The sequence below is a fragment of the Arachis hypogaea genome, chromosome 18 (assembly GCF_003086295.3).
Source record: "Arachis hypogaea cultivar Tifrunner chromosome 18, arahy.Tifrunner.gnm2.J5K5, whole genome shotgun sequence".
Taxonomy (NCBI): domain Eukaryota; kingdom Viridiplantae; phylum Streptophyta; class Magnoliopsida; order Fabales; family Fabaceae; genus Arachis; species Arachis hypogaea.
The window spans coordinates 45,371,715-45,389,046 of NC_092053.1; the positions used below are offsets into that span (position 1 = coordinate 45,371,715).

At 39.8% G+C, this 17,332-nt stretch overlaps 1 non-coding gene across 1 annotated transcript; it reads left to right on the forward strand.

The window, feature by feature from the left end:
• The first annotated feature begins 10,739 nt into the window (after nucleotides 1–10,739).
• LOC112774729 (small nucleolar RNA R71) lies at nucleotides 10,740–10,847 on the forward strand. Its single transcript, XR_003189194.1, has one exon. It is a non-coding gene; the product is annotated as a small nucleolar RNA R71 (small nucleolar RNA).
• The last annotated feature ends 6,485 nt before the right edge of the window (nucleotides 10,848–17,332 follow it).

Sequence of the window (17,332 nt, forward strand, 5' to 3'; positions counted from 1 at the left end):
CAATAGTAAGAACATACTTCCCTGCAGTTCCTTGAGAAGACGACCCGAGGTTTAAATACTTCGGTTATCAATTTATTTAGGGGTTTGTTACTTGTGACAACCAAAACGTTTGTACGAAGGAATTTCTGTCGGTTTAAAAACTATATCTACAACGCGACTATTTTTATAAAATTCTTTACCAGCAAAATATCCTAACGTCAAAATGGCGCCATTGTCGGGAAACTGCAAACGTGTGCCTTATTATTAGTTATTGTAAATATTTTATTTTGCCTATTTATTTATTTTATTTTTACTTTTTAATTTTTATTAGCTACTATGAATTCTCACCCCTCTCGCTTTGAGTTTGGTTCTAATATTGTTGAAAGGAGTGAAAGCTATAACAGGAATATGCATCAAGGTCAGAGAAATCAAAGATGGATAGAGCCAAGAGGATTTGATAAACCCTTTAGGCAACAACAATCCCTTCCAAGATATCATAGACAAAGACCATTCTACAATGCATGCCAAGCTGATAGATATGGTGGACAACCTTATAACTACCAACAAGCCCCACCCTTTGCTTATAGACCATCCTCTCAACATAGATTTGAACCACCATACTCACAAGTTCCTTTTTACCATTCATCACCGTATGACCCTTATCCACCACAATCCCAATCCAATTACTCCTGAGAACCACCACATTCTTGTTCTGAACCCCCCTTCCCAACCAATGAACCCTCACACCCACCCCAACCTCCTATAGACAACAGACTACGTGTTCTTCTTCAAGGGCAAGCAAAGATGGAAAAGAGCGTACTGGAACTCACTACTGTCGTAACTGAGGTAGTAAATTTAATAGCTTCCTGACATCTGAGGACTCAAAGTACTCCCACAGCTGCATGTGGGAAATCAAAAGAAGAGCGTGGCATGAAGGAGACACTAGAGACCCCGGTGGACAATGAGGAGCATGACTTTGTACTGGAACAAGTAGAGGAAGCCATGATAGTTGTAGAGGAAGAAGTGGTTGAAGATTTAGGAGATGCTGAACCTCCGTGGGAATCAAGAGCCATAAAGGATTCCGCTGAGAAATCCGAAATTTATGTCAAGGAGGACAGTGCACAACCTCCACAACACATACTTTGTGAAAAATTGGACGGAACAGACCAAGAAGTTGATTCTATGGGAAGTGACGATCTTGCCTCAAGCTCTCCTAATCATGAACTCAAATCCGCAACTGAATTCCTTGAGCCTGAAGAACCTTATCCAAGTGAATACGAAGATGACGTCGAGGTAGATTTCTCTCAACCTCTAGCTTATAACTTAAGTGATGAGGAAGACATTGAAGACTTTGATCAGGACATAGATGCACGCGAGGAAGTTTGCAAAGAGGTGGAGAAATTCACAGAAGATCACAAGGGAGTAGAGCTTACAGAACCATTGGAAACACCTATCCCAAGGCCATTACCACCTAATACAAGCTTCAAGTGGGTACAATCCTTAACCTTTATCTTTACTTTTCCACTTGAATATGGTTTGCTTGAAACAGATGGCCAGCTTAGAGCTCTCTGCGGCTTTAAGAGTAAGAGGGAAATGGCTCGCACTCAGAGCTGGTGCACAAGCTTCAATAAGGTTCCACGCTTCAACTCGAAGTGCACGGATTGGTATCATGTTCAATCGAATGGATCTCGGAAAACGTTTGGTTATCTTGGTGAGAATCTAATTTCTAAACCGCCCGGATGGGAAAATATAGATCAAGACGAAGGCGGATTTAAAAGAAAAGTTTGGGATCCTGGAATCTATTCAGACATTCGTCACCCCGGGAGCCTGAGAATCTGTTTGAAGTTGCTCAGAAGCTTTACATGCCTAGTTTGGGACCTCGGAGGCTGTTGGCATTCCAAGCATTGTTGGAGATTTCTTGATGAATTTAAGCATAAGCCACCATAACAGGAAGCTCATCCAATGTCCAACTTAAGGACTTTAACTAAAAGTGCTAGGTGGGAGACAACCCACCATGGTATGGCCGTTTCTTTTTCAATTTTATTTCGTGTTATTTATTTTTATTCTTTTTCAATTGAACCTGAAAATTATTCATTAGCATTGCATACTGCATAATTGTATAATTGCATATATATATATATATAAAAGGGGCGTGCGACGCGACCGCATTGCTCATGCGATCGCGTCAGTTGCGAAAACCACCTCCCACGTGTCCGCATCATTCACGCGGCCGCGTGATCTGGAGATAGGCGTAAAGATCCAATGCCCAGAAAGTTGGGCAGGAATCGTGCGACTGTTGTGCATTTCGCACAAAACGACCCATGCGGTCGCGTCCCTGACGCGATCACGTCACTTGCACAACACCCATGCCACGCGATAGCGTGAGCGACGCGTTCGCGTCGTGCGGATATCATGACACCCCAGTGGAGATAGAGAGTTACGCTGAAACGACGCTGGAATTGTGCGCTTAGCACAATTTCCAGTGACACGATCGCATGCTTCACGCGATCGCTTCATTCATCCTTTTACCCATTCCATGCGATCGCGTCAGCCACGCGATCGCGTCAACCCCCATTCCACTCTAGCCACGCGACCGCGTGCCCCACGCGATCGCGTGGATTCAAATTCATTAACTCCCCCAGTAAGGCGAAACCCTACCCTGTCGCGCCCCCAACCCCTTTCTTCTTCATCTTCTCTGCAACCTCCATCTCTGCCCTTCGCCACCCCAACCACCTCCATCGGCCGCACCACCGCGACCACCACCAGCCGTTCACCCTGACGCCACTACCCCCTTTTTCCTTCCCTCTCTTTCTTCTCTTTCTCTTCCCTTCTTCCCTCCACCACCGCTGCCACCGCCGCGCCCAGCCACAGCCACCAAGCCACCATCACCGCCGCTCTACCCACCACCAACACCCTCACCCCTTCCCTTCCTTCCCCTGTAACACCTACCCCTCCCATTACCCCAAACAGCAACCCCTGCCGACGGACAGCCGTTCACCGCTGTGCCTACCGCCATCACCGCCGTGTCAGCCACCACCGCAACCACCCCCAGCCATCTCTCAGTCCCTTAGCTTAGTTCATACGCCTACCAGGTTCCGCCGAATGCCACTCTTATTTCAATTCGTAGTCAATTGCAATTTTTTCCGTTTCTGTTTACATTTAAGCTAGTTAGATATGCATGTTGTAGTGGATTCTTGGTGGTTAGGTAGCCTAGGATGTGGTTAGTGGACTTAGGCCTGTTTAATTGTGCTGTTCTTGCTACTTGTTTTATAATTTTCGCAATTCTGCTGTTGATGTGATCTAAGTATTGTTCATATGATGTTCTTATTGTTCATGCTGCTATTGCGACTGCTCTTTCATGTTCATATTATTTATATCTATTTGCAGTTTATTTTAGTTTATATGAACTATTCTGCTTGCTGTTTATTTTCCGGGAACATCGAATTTTAGCCGGAATGCTGCTCAATTTTCTATAAACCGTTTTGATTCTCATTCATGTCTTGGTTTTGGCATTTTCAATTTTGCTTTCTTTAGCTTTCACCAAACCAATTCATGAATGCACGGACCAGCATTCTTATTCCTTTTGTTTCCTCGGTTTATAAATCACATTATTGATGATTTGATTTCAAATTTTCGTTATTGGTATATCTATATGAATCATCAACACCTTGATTTCCTTGCATAAATATGAGTTGTCTGTTGCTTCAAATTGTGAAATTCTTGTTACTTAGAAACCAATCATCATGCCGCTTACCTTAACTTTCTTTTTACTAAGTCACTGATTTTTTATTTCTAACCTCTTTTTCAATTTAAAACCACTTTTACCTTTCTAACAACCCCCTCTAATTTTTGACTCACTCTTCACTTTTACTTTTTAACTCAAGGCATGTTTATGGTTTTTCCTAATTAACATGAATTCTATTACTTTTTGGATTGAAATTTTTCATCTCAGCCTTTTATTCCCGAACCAATCCAAAATGCACAATTCTTCAACTCATTTAATTATTCTACTGCTCCTTTTCTACTTTATGCTTATTTTGTTATTTGCCTACTTGTTTTCCTGTTTTTATTATCTCATAGATTTCTGTTTTTCAGGATGTCTGACACTCAAAGAAAAAGAAAAGGAAAGGCAATAACTGGCAAATGGAAAAGAGGAGAATCCTCTATGTCCATCCTGGACATCATGCATGATGACTCCTGACGGGAGAAACACTTTACCAGCAGGAGAAGGCTGACCAGCTACTCACTGCCACTGACCCTACTAAGTTTGCAAATAGATACTGCGAGTTGAAGTATTGGTGAACAAAATTGTGATCATCAACAATGGCGCCAAAGACTTGGAGCTCTCAAACGTGAATCACACTTTGTCACAATTCCACACAACTAACCAGCAAGTGCACTAGGTCGTCCAAGTAATAAACCTTACGTGAGTAAGGGTCGATCCCACGGAGATTGTCGGCTTGAAGCAAGCTATGGTCATCTTGTAAATCTCAGTCAGGCGAATTCAAATGGTTATGGAGTTTAAGGTGATGAAAATAAACATAAAATAAAGATATAGATACCTGTGTATTTCATTGGTGGATTTCAGATAAGCGTATGAAGATGCTTTGTTCCCCTTGAACCTCTGCTTTCCTATTGCCTTCTTCCAATCACTCAAACTCCCTTCCATGGCAAGCTTTATGTTGGGCATCACCGTTGTCAATGGCTACATCCCGTTCTCTCAGTGAAAATGGTCCTGATGCTATGTCACAACATTGGCTAATCAGCTGTCGGTTCTCGATCATGTCGGAATAGGATCCATTGATCCTTTTCCGTCTGTCACACGCCCCACAATCGCGAGTTTGAAGCTCGTCACAGTCATCCCTTCCCAGATCCTACTCGGAATACCACAGACAAGGTTTAGACTTTCCGGATCTCAGGAATGACCGCCAATAATTCTAGCCTATACCACGAAGGTTCCAATCCTAGATTAGAAACCCAAGAGATATGCACTCAATCGAAGGTAGAACGGAGGTGGTTGTCAGGCACACGTTCATAGATGAGAATGATGATGAGTGTCACGGATCATCACATTTATCAAGTTGAAGAACAACTGATATCTTAGAGAAGAAGTAGGCGTGAATTGAATAGAAAAACAGTAGTAATTGCATTAATTCATGAGGAACAGTAGAGCTCCACACCTTAATCTATGGTGTGTAGAAACTCCACCGTTGAAAATACATAAGAACAAGAGGGTCTAGGCATGGCCGAATGGCCAGCCTCCCAAACGTGAAAAGGTCTATGAAAGTATATCAAGTGTGTAAAAGAAATGAAAATACAATAGCAAAAGGTCCTATTTATAGAAAACTAGTAGCCTAGGGTTACAGAAATAGGTAATTAATGCAGAAATCTTCTTCTAGGCCCACTTGGTATGTGCTTGGGCTGAGCATTGAAGCATTTTCGTGTAGAGACTTTTCTTGGAGTTAAACGCCAGCTTTTGTGCCAGTTTGGGCGTTTAACTCCAGCTTTTGTGCCAGTTTTGGAGTTAAACGCCAGAATTCTTGAGTTGACTTGGAACGCCTATTTGGGCCATCAAATCTCGGGAAAAGTATAGACTATTATATATTTTTGGAAAGCCCAGGATGTCTACTTTCTAACGCAATTGAGAGCGTGCCAATTGATCTTCTGTAGCTCCAGAAAATCCACTTTGAGTGCAGGGAGGTCAGAATCCAACAGCATCTGCAGTCCTTTTTCAGCCTCTGAATCCGATTTTTGCTCAGGTCCCTCAATTTCAACCAGAAAATACCTGAAATCACAGAAAAACACACAAACTCATAGTAAAGTCTAGAAGAGTGATTTTTATTTAAAAAATAATAAAAACACAATAAAAACTAATTAAAATATACTAAAAACATACTAAAAACAATGCCAAAAAACGTATAAATTATCCGCTCATCACAACACTAATCTTAAATTGTTGCTTGTCCCAAAGCAACTGAAAATCAAATAGGATAAAAAAGAAGAGAATATACAATGAATTCCAAAAACATCTTGAAGATCAGTATTAATTAGATGAGTGGGGCTTTTAGCTTTTTGCTTCTGAACAGTTTTGGCATCTCACTTTATCCCTTGAAGTTCAGAATGATTGGCATCTATAGGAACTCAGAATCCAGATAGTGTTACTGACTCTCCTAGTTAAGTATGTTGATTCTTGAACACAGCTACTTTATGAGTCTTGGCCGTGGCCCTAAGCACTTTGTTTTCCAGTATTATCACTGGATACATAAATGCCACAAACACATAACTGGGTGAACCTTTTCAGATTGTGACTCAGCTTTGCTAGAGTCCCCAATTAGAGGTGTCCAGGGTTCTTAAGCACACTCTTCTTTTTGCTTTGGACCTCGACTTTAACCGCTCAGTCTCAAATTTTCACTTGACACCTTCACGCCACAAGCACATGGTTAGGGACAGCTTGGTTTAGCCGCTTAGGCCAGGATTTTATTCCTGTGGGCCATCCTATCCACTGATGCTCAAATCCTTGGATCCTTTTTATCACCCTTGCCTTTTGGTTTAAAGGGGTATTGGCTTTTTCTGCTTGCTTTTCCTCTTCTTCTTTTTTTTTTCTGCAAGCTTTTCACTGCTTTTTCTTGCTTCAAGAATCAATTTTATGATTTTTTAGATCATTAGATAATATTTCTCTTTTTTCTTTCATTCTTTCAAGAGCCAACAATTTTAACATTAATAAACAATCAAATTCAAAAATATGCACTGTTCAAGCATTCATTCAGAAAAACAATAGCATTGCCACCACATCAAAATAATTAAACTGTTTTAAAATTCAAAATTCATGTACTTCTTTTTTCTTTTTCAATTAAAAATATTTTTCATTTAAGAAAGGTGATGGATTCATTTTCATAGCTTTAAGGCATAGACACTTAGACACTAATGATCATGTAATAAAGACACAAACATAGATAAGCATAGAGCATAATTTTCGAAAAACAAGAAATAAAGAACAACGAAATTAAAGAACTGGTCCACCTTAGTGATGGCGGCTTGTTCTTCCTCTTGAAGATCTTATGGAGTGCTTGAGCTCCTCAATGTCTATTCCTTGCCTTTGTTGATCCTCTCTCATGGTTCTTTGATCTTCTCTAATTTCATGGAGGAGGATGGAATGCTCTTGGTGCTCCACCCTTAGTTGTCCCATGTTGGAACTTAATTCTCCTAAGGAGGTGTTGATTTGCTCCCAATAGTTTTGTGGGGGAAGATGCATCCCTTGAGGTATCTCAGGGATTTCATGATGAGGAAATTCCTCATGCTCTTGTGCATGAGTGGGATCTCTTGTTTGCTCCATCCTTTTCTTAGTGATGGGCTTGTCCTCATCAATAAGGATGTCTTCCTCTATGTCAATTCCAGCCGAATTACAGAGGTGACAAATGAGATGAGGGAAGGCTAACCTTGCCAAAAGAGAGGACTTGTCCGCCACCTTGTAGAGTTCTTGGGATATAACCTCATGAACTTCCACTTCCTCTCCAATCATGATGCTATAGATCATGATAGCCTGGTCTATAGTAGCTTCAGACCGGTTGCTAGTGGGAATGATTGAGCGTTGGATGAACTCCAACCATCCCCTAGCCACAGGCTTGAGGTCATGCCTTCTTAGTTGAACCGGCTTCCCTCTTGAATCTCTCTTCTATTGAGCGCCCTCTTCACATATGTCCATGAGGACTTGGTCCAACCTTTGATCAAAGTTGACCCTTCTAGTGTATGGGTGTGCATCTCCTTGCATCATGGGCAAGTTGAATGCCAACCTTACATTTTCTGGACTAAAATCTAAGTATTTCCCTTGGACCATTGTAAGCCAATTCATAGGATCCGGGTTCACACTTTGATCATGGTTCTTGGTGATCCATGCATTGGCATAGAACTCTTGAACCATTAAGATTCAGACTTGTTGAATGGGATTGGTGAGAACTTCCCAACCTCTTCTTCGGATCTCATGTCGGATCTCCGGATATTCGCCCTTTTTGAGCTTAAAAGGGACCTCGGGGATCACCTTCTTCTTGGCCACAACTTCATAGAAGTAGTCTTGATGCACCCTTGAAAGGAATCTCTCCATCTCCCATGACTCAGAGGTGGAAGCTTTTGCCTTCCCTTTCCTCTTTCTAGAGGTTTCTCCAGCCTTTGGTGCCATAAATAGTTATGGAAAAATAAAAGCTTTAGCTTTTACCACACCAAACTTAGAAGGTTGCTCGTCTTCGAGCAAAAGAAGAAAGAAGAGAGTAGAAGAAGAAGAAATAGAGGAGATGGAGTGGGCTTTGTGATTCGGCTAAGGGGGAGAAGTGTTGTTTAGGTTGTGTGAAAATGAAGGAGTGAAGATGGGTTTATATAGGAGTGAGAGGGGGGTGTATGGTTCGGCTATAGAGGGTGGGTTTGGGAGGGAAAGTGGTTTGAATTTGGATGGTGAGATAGGTGTGGTTTTATGAAGGATGGATATGAATGGTGAAGAGAATGGTGGGATTTGATAGGTGAGGGGTTTTTGGGGAAGAGGTATTGAGGTGATTGGTGAATGGGTGAAGAAGAGAGAGAGTAGTGGGGTGGGTGGGGATCCTGTAGGGTCCACAGATCCTAAGGTGACAAGGATATCTCATCCCTGCACCAAGTGGCGTGCAAAACGCCCCTTGCTGCCAATCCTGGCATTAAACGCTAGGCTGCTGCCCATTTCAGGCGTTTAATGCCAGCTTCTTGCCCATTCCTGGCATTAAACGCCAGTCTGGTGCCCTTTTCTGGCGTTAAACGTCCAGAATGGTGCCAGACTGGGCGTTTAACGCCCATTCTACTACCTTTACTGGCGTTTAAACGCCAGTAACTGTCTCCTCCATGGTGTTCTGTTTTTCATTCTGTTTTTCACTTTGTTTTTGCTTTTTTTCAATTGTTTTTGTGACTTCACATGATCATCAACCTACAGAAAACATAAAATAACAAAAGAAAATAGAAATTTAACATAGATAAGTAAAAATTGGGTTGCCTCCTAACAAGCGCTTCTTTAATGTCAATAGCTTGACAGTGGCTCTCATGGAGCCTCACAGATGTTCAGAGCAATGTTGGAACCTCCCAACACCAAACTTAGAGTTTGAATGTGGGGGTTCAACACCAAACTTAAAGTTTGGTTGTGGCCTCCCAACACCAAACTTAGAGTTTGACTGTGGGGGCTCTGTTTGACTCTGTATTGAGAGAAGCTCTTCATGCTTCCTCTCCATGGTGACAGAGGGATATCCTTGAGCTCTAAACACAAGGGAGTCTTCATTCACTTGAATGATCAATTTTCTTCTGTCAACATCAATCACAGCTTTTGCTGTGGCTAGGAAAGGTCTGCCAAGGATGATGGATTCATCCATACACTTCCCAATTTCTAGGATTATGAAATCAGCAGGGATGTAATGGTCTTCAACCTTTATCAAGACATCCTCTACAAGTCCATAAGCTTGTTTCTTTGAATTGTCTGCCATCTCCAGTGAGATTCTAGCAGCTTGTACCTCAATGATCCCTAGCTTCTCCGTTACAGAGAGAGGCATAAGGTTTATGCTTGACCCTAGGTAACACAGAGCCTTCTCAAAGGTCATGGTGCCTATGGTACAAGGGATTGAGAACTTTCCAGGGTCCTGTCTCTTTTGAGGTAATCTCTGCCTAGTCAAGTCATCCAGTTCTTTGATGAGCAATGAAGGTTCATCCTCCCAAGTCTCATTACCAAACAACTTGGCATTTAGCTTCATGATTGCTCCAAGGTACTTAGCAACTTGCTCTTCAGTGACATCTTCATCCTCTTCAGAGGAAGAATATTCATCAGAGCTCATGAATGGCAGAAGTCGATTTAATGGAATTTCTATGGTCTCAGTATGAGCCTCAAATTCCTATGGTTCCTCATTAGGGAACTCCATGGAGGTCAGTGGGCGTCCATTGAGGTCTTCCTCAGTAGAAATCACTGCCTCTTCCTCCTCTCCATGTTCGGCCATGTGAGATGTGGTTATGGCCTTGCACTCTCTTTTTGGGTTCTCTTCTGTATTGCTTGGGAGAGAACTAGGAGGGAGTTCAGTAATTTTCTTACTCAGCTGACCCAATTGTGCCTCCAAATTTCTAATGGAGGACCTTGTTTCAGTCATGAAACTTTGAGTGGTTTTGATTAGATCAGAGACAATGGTTGCTAAGTCAGAGTGGTCTTGCTTAGAATTCTCTGTCTGTTGCTGGGAAGGTGATGGAAAAGGCTTGCTATTGCTAAACCTGTTTCTTCCACCATTATTGTTGTTGAAACCTTGTTGAGGTCTCTGTTGATCCTTCCATAAGAGATTTGGATGATTTCTCCATGAAGGATTATAGGTGTTTCGATAGGGTTCTCCCATGTAATTCACCTCTTCCATTGCTGGGTTCTCAGGATCATAAGCTTCTTCTTCAGAAGAAGCTTCCTTAGTACTGCCTGTTGCTGCTTGCATTTCAAACAGACTCTGAGAAATCATATTGACTTGTTGGGTCAATATTTTATTCTGAGCCAATATGGCATTCAGAGTATCAATCTCAAGAACTCCTTTCTTCTGAGTTGTCCTATTATTCATAGGATTCCTTTCAGAGGTGTACATGAATTGGTTATTTGCAACCATTTCAATGAGTTCTTGAGCTTCTGCAGGTGTCTTCTTCAGATGAAGAGATCCTCCAGCAGAACTATCCAATGACATCTTAGATAGTTCAGACAGGCCATCATAGAAGATTCCTATGATGCTCCATTCTGAAAGCATGTCAGAAGGGCACCTTCTGTTCAATTGCTTGTATCTCTCCCAAGCTTCATAGAGGGATTCACCATCCTTCTGTCTAAAGGTTTGGACTTCCACTCTAAGCTTACTCAATTTTTGAGGTGGAAAGAACTTTGCCAAGAAGGCATTGACTAGTTTTTCCCAAGAGTTCAGGCTTTCCTTAGGTTGTGAATCCAACCATGTTCTAGATCTGTCTGTTACAGCAAAAGGAAAAAGCATAAGTTTGTAGACTTCAGGGTCAACCCCATTGGTCTTGACAGTGTCACAGCTCTGCAAGAATTCAGCTAAGAACTGATGAGGATCTTCCAATGGAAGTCCATGAAACTTGCAATTCTGTTGCATTAGAGAAACTAATTGAGGCTTAAGCTCAAAGTTGTTTGCTCCAATTGCAGGGATAGAGATGCTTCTCCCATAGAAATCAGGAGTAGATGCAGTAAAGTCACCAAGCACCTTCCTTGCATTGTTGGCATTGTTGTTGTTTTCGGCTGCCATGGTTTCTTCTTCTTTGAAGAGCTCTATTAGGCCCTCTAAAGAGAATTGTTCTTTAGCTTTTCTTAGCTTTCTCTTCAAGGTCCTTTCAGGTTCAGGATCAGCTTGACAAGAATGCTTTTATCTTTGTTCCTGCTCATGTGAAAGAGAAGAGAACAAGAAAGCATGGAATCCTCTATGTCACAGTATAGAGATTCCTTGAGGTGTCAGAGGAAAAGAAGAATAGAAGGAGGAGGTAGATAGAAGAGAATCCGAACATATAAAGAAGGAGGGAGATTGAATTGTACCTTGAGGAGGAGTCTTAGTCTCTTAAATAGAAGGATGTGAAAAGAGGGGAAGAATTTTCGAAAATAATTTAAAAAGATTTTGAAATAATTAAAAAGAAATTTGAAAATTTGATTGAGATTTTCGAAAACTAAGATTGGGAAAGAAATAAAGTGATTTTTGAAAAAGATTTTGAAATTAGAAAAAGATATGATTGAAAAAATTAATTTTGAAAAAGATGTGATTGAAAAGATATGTTTGAAAAGATATGATTGAAAATCAATTTAGAAAAAGAAAATTTTTTAAAATTAAAGTTGATTACTTGACTATCAAGAAATTAAAAGATATGATTTTAAAATTTAAAGTTTGATTCTTTCTTAATAGGCAAGTAACAACTTGAAAATTTTGAAATAAATCTTTAATTGAAGCAAGGATTTTTGAAAATAGCAGAAATAAATATAAAATGGAAAGAAATTGATTTTTGAAAGAGATATGATTGAAAAGATATGATTTGAAAAAGATTTGATTTTGAAAAATTATGAAAACTTGAAAAAAATGTGAATTAAAAACAAAATCTTCCCTCTAGTGTCATCCTGGCGTTAAACGCCTAGAATGGTGCCCATTCTGGCATTTAACACACAAAACTCTACCTTTTTGGGCATTTAAACGCCCAACCAGGTACCCTGGCTGGCGTTTAAACGCCAGTTTTCCTTCTTCACTGGGCGTTTTGAATGCCCAGCTTTTTCTGTTGATTCCTCTGCTGAATGTTATGAATCTTCAATTCTCTGTATTATTGACTTGAAAAGACATAGTTTTAAAAAATATTTTTGAATTTTTGATGATGGGAATAAAAAAAATGCACTAAGATCAAATAAAAAATGCATGCAAGACACCAAACTTAAAAGTTTGTGTACTAAGGACTATAACAATGTAAAAATGCATATGAAAAACAACAAAACACACTAAACAAGAGAATTTAAAGATCAGAGTAATGAAATCATCAAGAACAACTTGAAGATTAATGAAGAACAATATGTATAAATTCAAAAAATGCAAGAAGAAGAAAGTCATGCAATTGATACCAAACTTAAAAATTAATACTAGACTCAAACAAGAAACATAAAATATTTTTGATTTTTATGGTTTTATAAAATTTTTTTGTGATTTTCAAAACTTATATGGAAAAGAAAATAAAGAGAATCAAAACTTTTAATAAGAATTCCAGGAATCATGCAATGTTTGTCTAAAGCTTCAGTCTAAAAAGATTAGACATGTTTGGCCAAGCTTCAGCAGGACATTACATTCAGCAGCTAAATTGATGAGAATCAATCAGCTTTTGTGATGCTAAGAACATCACCTTGAAACTCTAGAATTCATTCTTAAAAATTCTAAAAAGTACCTAATCTAAGCAACAAGATGAACCGTCAGTTGTCCTAACTCGAACAATCCCTGGCAACGGCGCCAAAAACTTGGTGCACGAAATTGTGATCATCAACAATGGCGCCAAAGACTTGGAGCTCTCAAACGTGAATCACACTTTGTCACAATTCTGCACAACTAACCAGCAAGTGCACTGGGTCGTCCAAGTAATAAACCTTATGTGAGTAAGGGTCGATCCCACGGAGATTGTCGGCTTGAAGCAAGCTATGGTCATCTTGTAAATCTTAGTCAGGCGGATTCAAATGGTTATGGGGTTTAAGGTGATGAAAATAAACATAAAATAAAGATAGAGATACTTATGTAATTCATTGGTGGATTTCAGATAAGCGTATGAAGATGCTTTGTTCCCCTTGAACCTCTGCTTTCCTATTGCCTTCTTCCAATCACTCATACTCCCTTCCATGGCAAGCTTTATGTTGGGCTTCACCATTGTCAATGGCTACATCCCGTCCTCTCAGTGAAAATGGTCCTGATGCTCTGTCACAACATCGGCTAATCAACTGTCGGTTCTCGATCATGTCGGAATAGGATCCATTGATCCTTTTCCGTCTGTCACACGCCCCACAATCGCGAGTTTGAAGCTCGTCACAGTCATCCCTTCCCAGATCCTACTCGGAATACCACAGACAAGGTTTAGACTTTCCGGATCTCAGGAATGGCCGCCAATAATTCTAGCCAATACCACGAAGGTTCCAATCTTAGATTAGAAACCCAAGAGATATGCACTCAATCGAAGGTAGAACGGAGGTGGTTGTCAGGCACATGTTCATAGGTGAGAATGATGATGAGTGTCACGGATCATCACATTTATCAAGTTGAAGAACAACTGATATCTTAGAGAAGAAGTAGGCGTGAATTGAATAGAAAAACAATAGTAATTGCATTAATTCATGAGGAACAGCAGAGCTCTACACCTTAATCTATGGTGTGTAGAAACTTCACCGTTGAAAATACATAAGAACAAGAGGGTCTAGGCATGGCCGAATGGCCAGCCTCCCAAACGTGAAAAGGTCTATGAAAGTTTATCAAGTGTGTAAAAGAGATGAAAGTACAATAGCAAAAGGTCTTATTTATAGAAAACTAGTAGCCTAGGGTTACAGAAATAGGTAATTAATGCAGAAATCTTCTTTCAGGCCCACTTGGTGTGTGCTTGGACTGAGCATTAAAGCATTTTTGTGTAGAGACTTTTCTTGGAGTTAAACGCCAGCTTTTGTGCCAGTTTGGGCGTTTAACTCCAGCTTTTGTTCCAGTTTTGGAGTTAAATGCCAGAATTCTTGAGCTGACTTGGAACGCTTATTTGGGCCATCAAATCTCGGGCAAAGTATAGACCATTATATATTTCTGGAAAGCCCAGGATGTCTACTTTCCAATGCAATTGAGAGCGCGCCAATTAGGCTTTTGTAGCTCCAGAAAATCCACTTTGAGTGCAGGGAGGTCAGAATCTAACAACATCTGCAGTCCTTTTTTAGCCTCTGAATCAGATTTTTGCTCAGGTCCCTCAATTTCAGCCAGAAAATACCTGAAATCACAGAAAAACACACAAACTCATAGTAAAGTCCAGAAGAGTGATTTTTATTTAAAAACTAATAAAAACATAATAAAAACTAATTATAATATACTAAAAACATACTAAAAATAATGCCAAAAAGCGTATAAATTATCCGCTCATCAAGTATCCAGTGTTTGCAACCTCCAGGAACCTGTACCTGGAGTGGACTCTGAAAATTCCGGAAGAACTCCAGCAATACACCTCCGATCAGATCAAACAAAGAGGCTAGTTATTCCTGGAGAAAAACCTGACAGAGGTCAATGCTTTTTGGGTAAGAGAGTTTTACTGCAATTACTTCAAATCTTCCCTAGATGCAGTGAACCTAAGAGGGAAGCAGATACTGGTCACTGAAGAGGCCATTGAGGATATTCTGAAGCTTCAGCCTAAATCTGATCAGCTCGATGGTTACCAAAAGGCTGAGGAGGACATGTGCTTCATGAGGTTTGACTGGGATGCGGTCAAGGCAAGGATAGCCCTTGACCCGACTGTCCCATGGGTCATGGGTCAGAACACCACCATACCTAAGGGAATCAAGCGGATATACATAAATGATGAGGCTCGGCTCTGGCACCAGATCCTGAGCATCTTTGTTATGCCGAGTACTCACGAGACGGAGCTACCTGCCGCTATGATCACCCTCATCTGGTGTGTGATGGAGCGTAAGGACCTATACCTGCCACGATTCATCCGGTACTACATGGCCAGGGTCCACATCAGAGAGTCTCCAATTATTCACCTTTCATGATTTAGATGTAGTTTTTAGAGAGAGGTTCTCTCCTCTCTCTCTTAGGATTAGGATTTAGGATTTTTCTTGCTTTCATGATTGCCCCTTTCTATCAGGTTCAACATTCCTTTTAATTAATTATTTTCTCAATTTAATTAGTGAACTTTTCTATGTTACAGATTATACTTTTAATTAATGTTATTTGAGGTATTTCAGTTTATGATTGCTCTCTTTTATTTATGTTACTGTTACTTCCAACCTGAAGATATTTTTATTCGAGTAGATTTACTTTTCCCCTTTTGGTCTTGGTTAAGAAATCAGTAACTCAGGAGTTATCAAACTCAACGTGATCGATAATTATTATCTTTGCTAATTGAATTGAACTTCAATAATTCCAGTCCTTTCTTAGGAATTGAGTAGAACCCAAAGATCAAACTAATTAATCCACTTGATCTTCCATTGCTTTAGTAAAGGCTATCCAAGTGGGATTAAGATTCAATTCTCGTCTCCATTGATAAGGATAACTAGGATAGGACTTCTAATTTCTCATACCTTGCCAAAAGTGTGTTTTACAGTTATTTATTTATTTTACTTGTCATTCAAATTACTTGTTCCTTACTTTCAAAACCCCAATTTACAATCTTCATAACCAATAGTAAGAACATACTTCCCTGCAGTTCCTTGAGAAGACGACCCGAGGTTTAAATACTTCGGTTATCAATTTATTTAGGGGTTTGTTACTTGTGACAACCAAAACGTTTGTACGAAGTGATTTCTGTCGGTTTAAAAACTATATCTAGAACGCGACTATTTTTATAAAATTCTTTACCAGCAAAAAATCCTAACGTCAATGATCATTAGTGTTTAAGTGTCTATGTCTTAAAGCTATGAATGTCCTATGAATCCATCACCTCTCTTAAATGAAAACTGTTCTAAAAACAAAAGAACAAGAAGTACATGGTTTCGAATTCATCCTTGAAACTAGTTTAATTATTTTGATGTGGTGACAATACTTTTTGTTTTCTGAATGAATGCTTGAACAGTGCATATGTCTTTTGATATTGTGGTTTATGAATGTTAAATATGTTGGCTCTTGAAAGAATGATGAAAAAGGAGAAATGTTGTTGATAATCTGAAAAAACATAAAATTGATTCTTGATGCAAGAAAAAGTAGTGAATACAAAAGCTTGCAAAAAAAAAGAGAAAAGAAAAATGGCGAAAAAAAAGAAAAAGAAAAAGCAAGCAGAAAAAGCCAAGAGCTCTTTATACCAAAAGGCAAGAGCAAAAAGCCAATAGCCCTTAAAACCAAAAGGCAAGGGTAATAAAAAGGATCCAAGGCTTTGAGCATCAGTGGATAGGAGGGACAAAAGGAATAAAATCCTGGCCTAAGCGGCTAAACCAAGCTGTCCCTAACCATGTGCTTGTGGCGTGAAGGTGTCAGGTGAAAACTTGAGACTGAGCAGTTAAAGTCGAGGTCCAAAGCAAAAAAAAAGTGTGCTTAAGAACCCTGGACACCTCTAATTGGGGACTTTAGCAAAGCTGAGTCACAATCTGAAAAGGTTCACCCAGTTATGTGTCTGTGGCATGTATGTATCCGGTGGTAATACTGGAAAACAGAGTGCTTAGGGCCACGGCCAAGACTCATAAAGTAGCTGTGTTCAAGAATTAACATACTGAAATAGGAGAATCAATAACACTATCTAAAATTCTAAGTTCCTATAGATGCCAATCATTCTAAACTTCAATGGATTAAGTGAGATGCCAAAACTATTCAAGAGGCAAAAAGCTACTAGTCCCGCTCATCTGATTGGAGCTAAGTTTCATTGATATCTTGGAATTTATAGTATATTCTCTTCTTTTTATCCTATTTGATTTTCAGTTGCTTAGGGACAAGCAACAATTTAATTTTGGTGTTATGATGAGCGGATAATTTATACGCTTTTTAGCATTGTTTTTACATAGTTTTTAGTATGATTTAGTTAGTTTTTAGTATATTTTTATTAGTTTTTAAAAAAAATTCACATTTCTGGACTTTACTATGAGTTTGTGTGTTTTTCTGTGATTTCAGGTAATTTTTGGCTGAAATTGAGGGACTTAAGCAAAAAT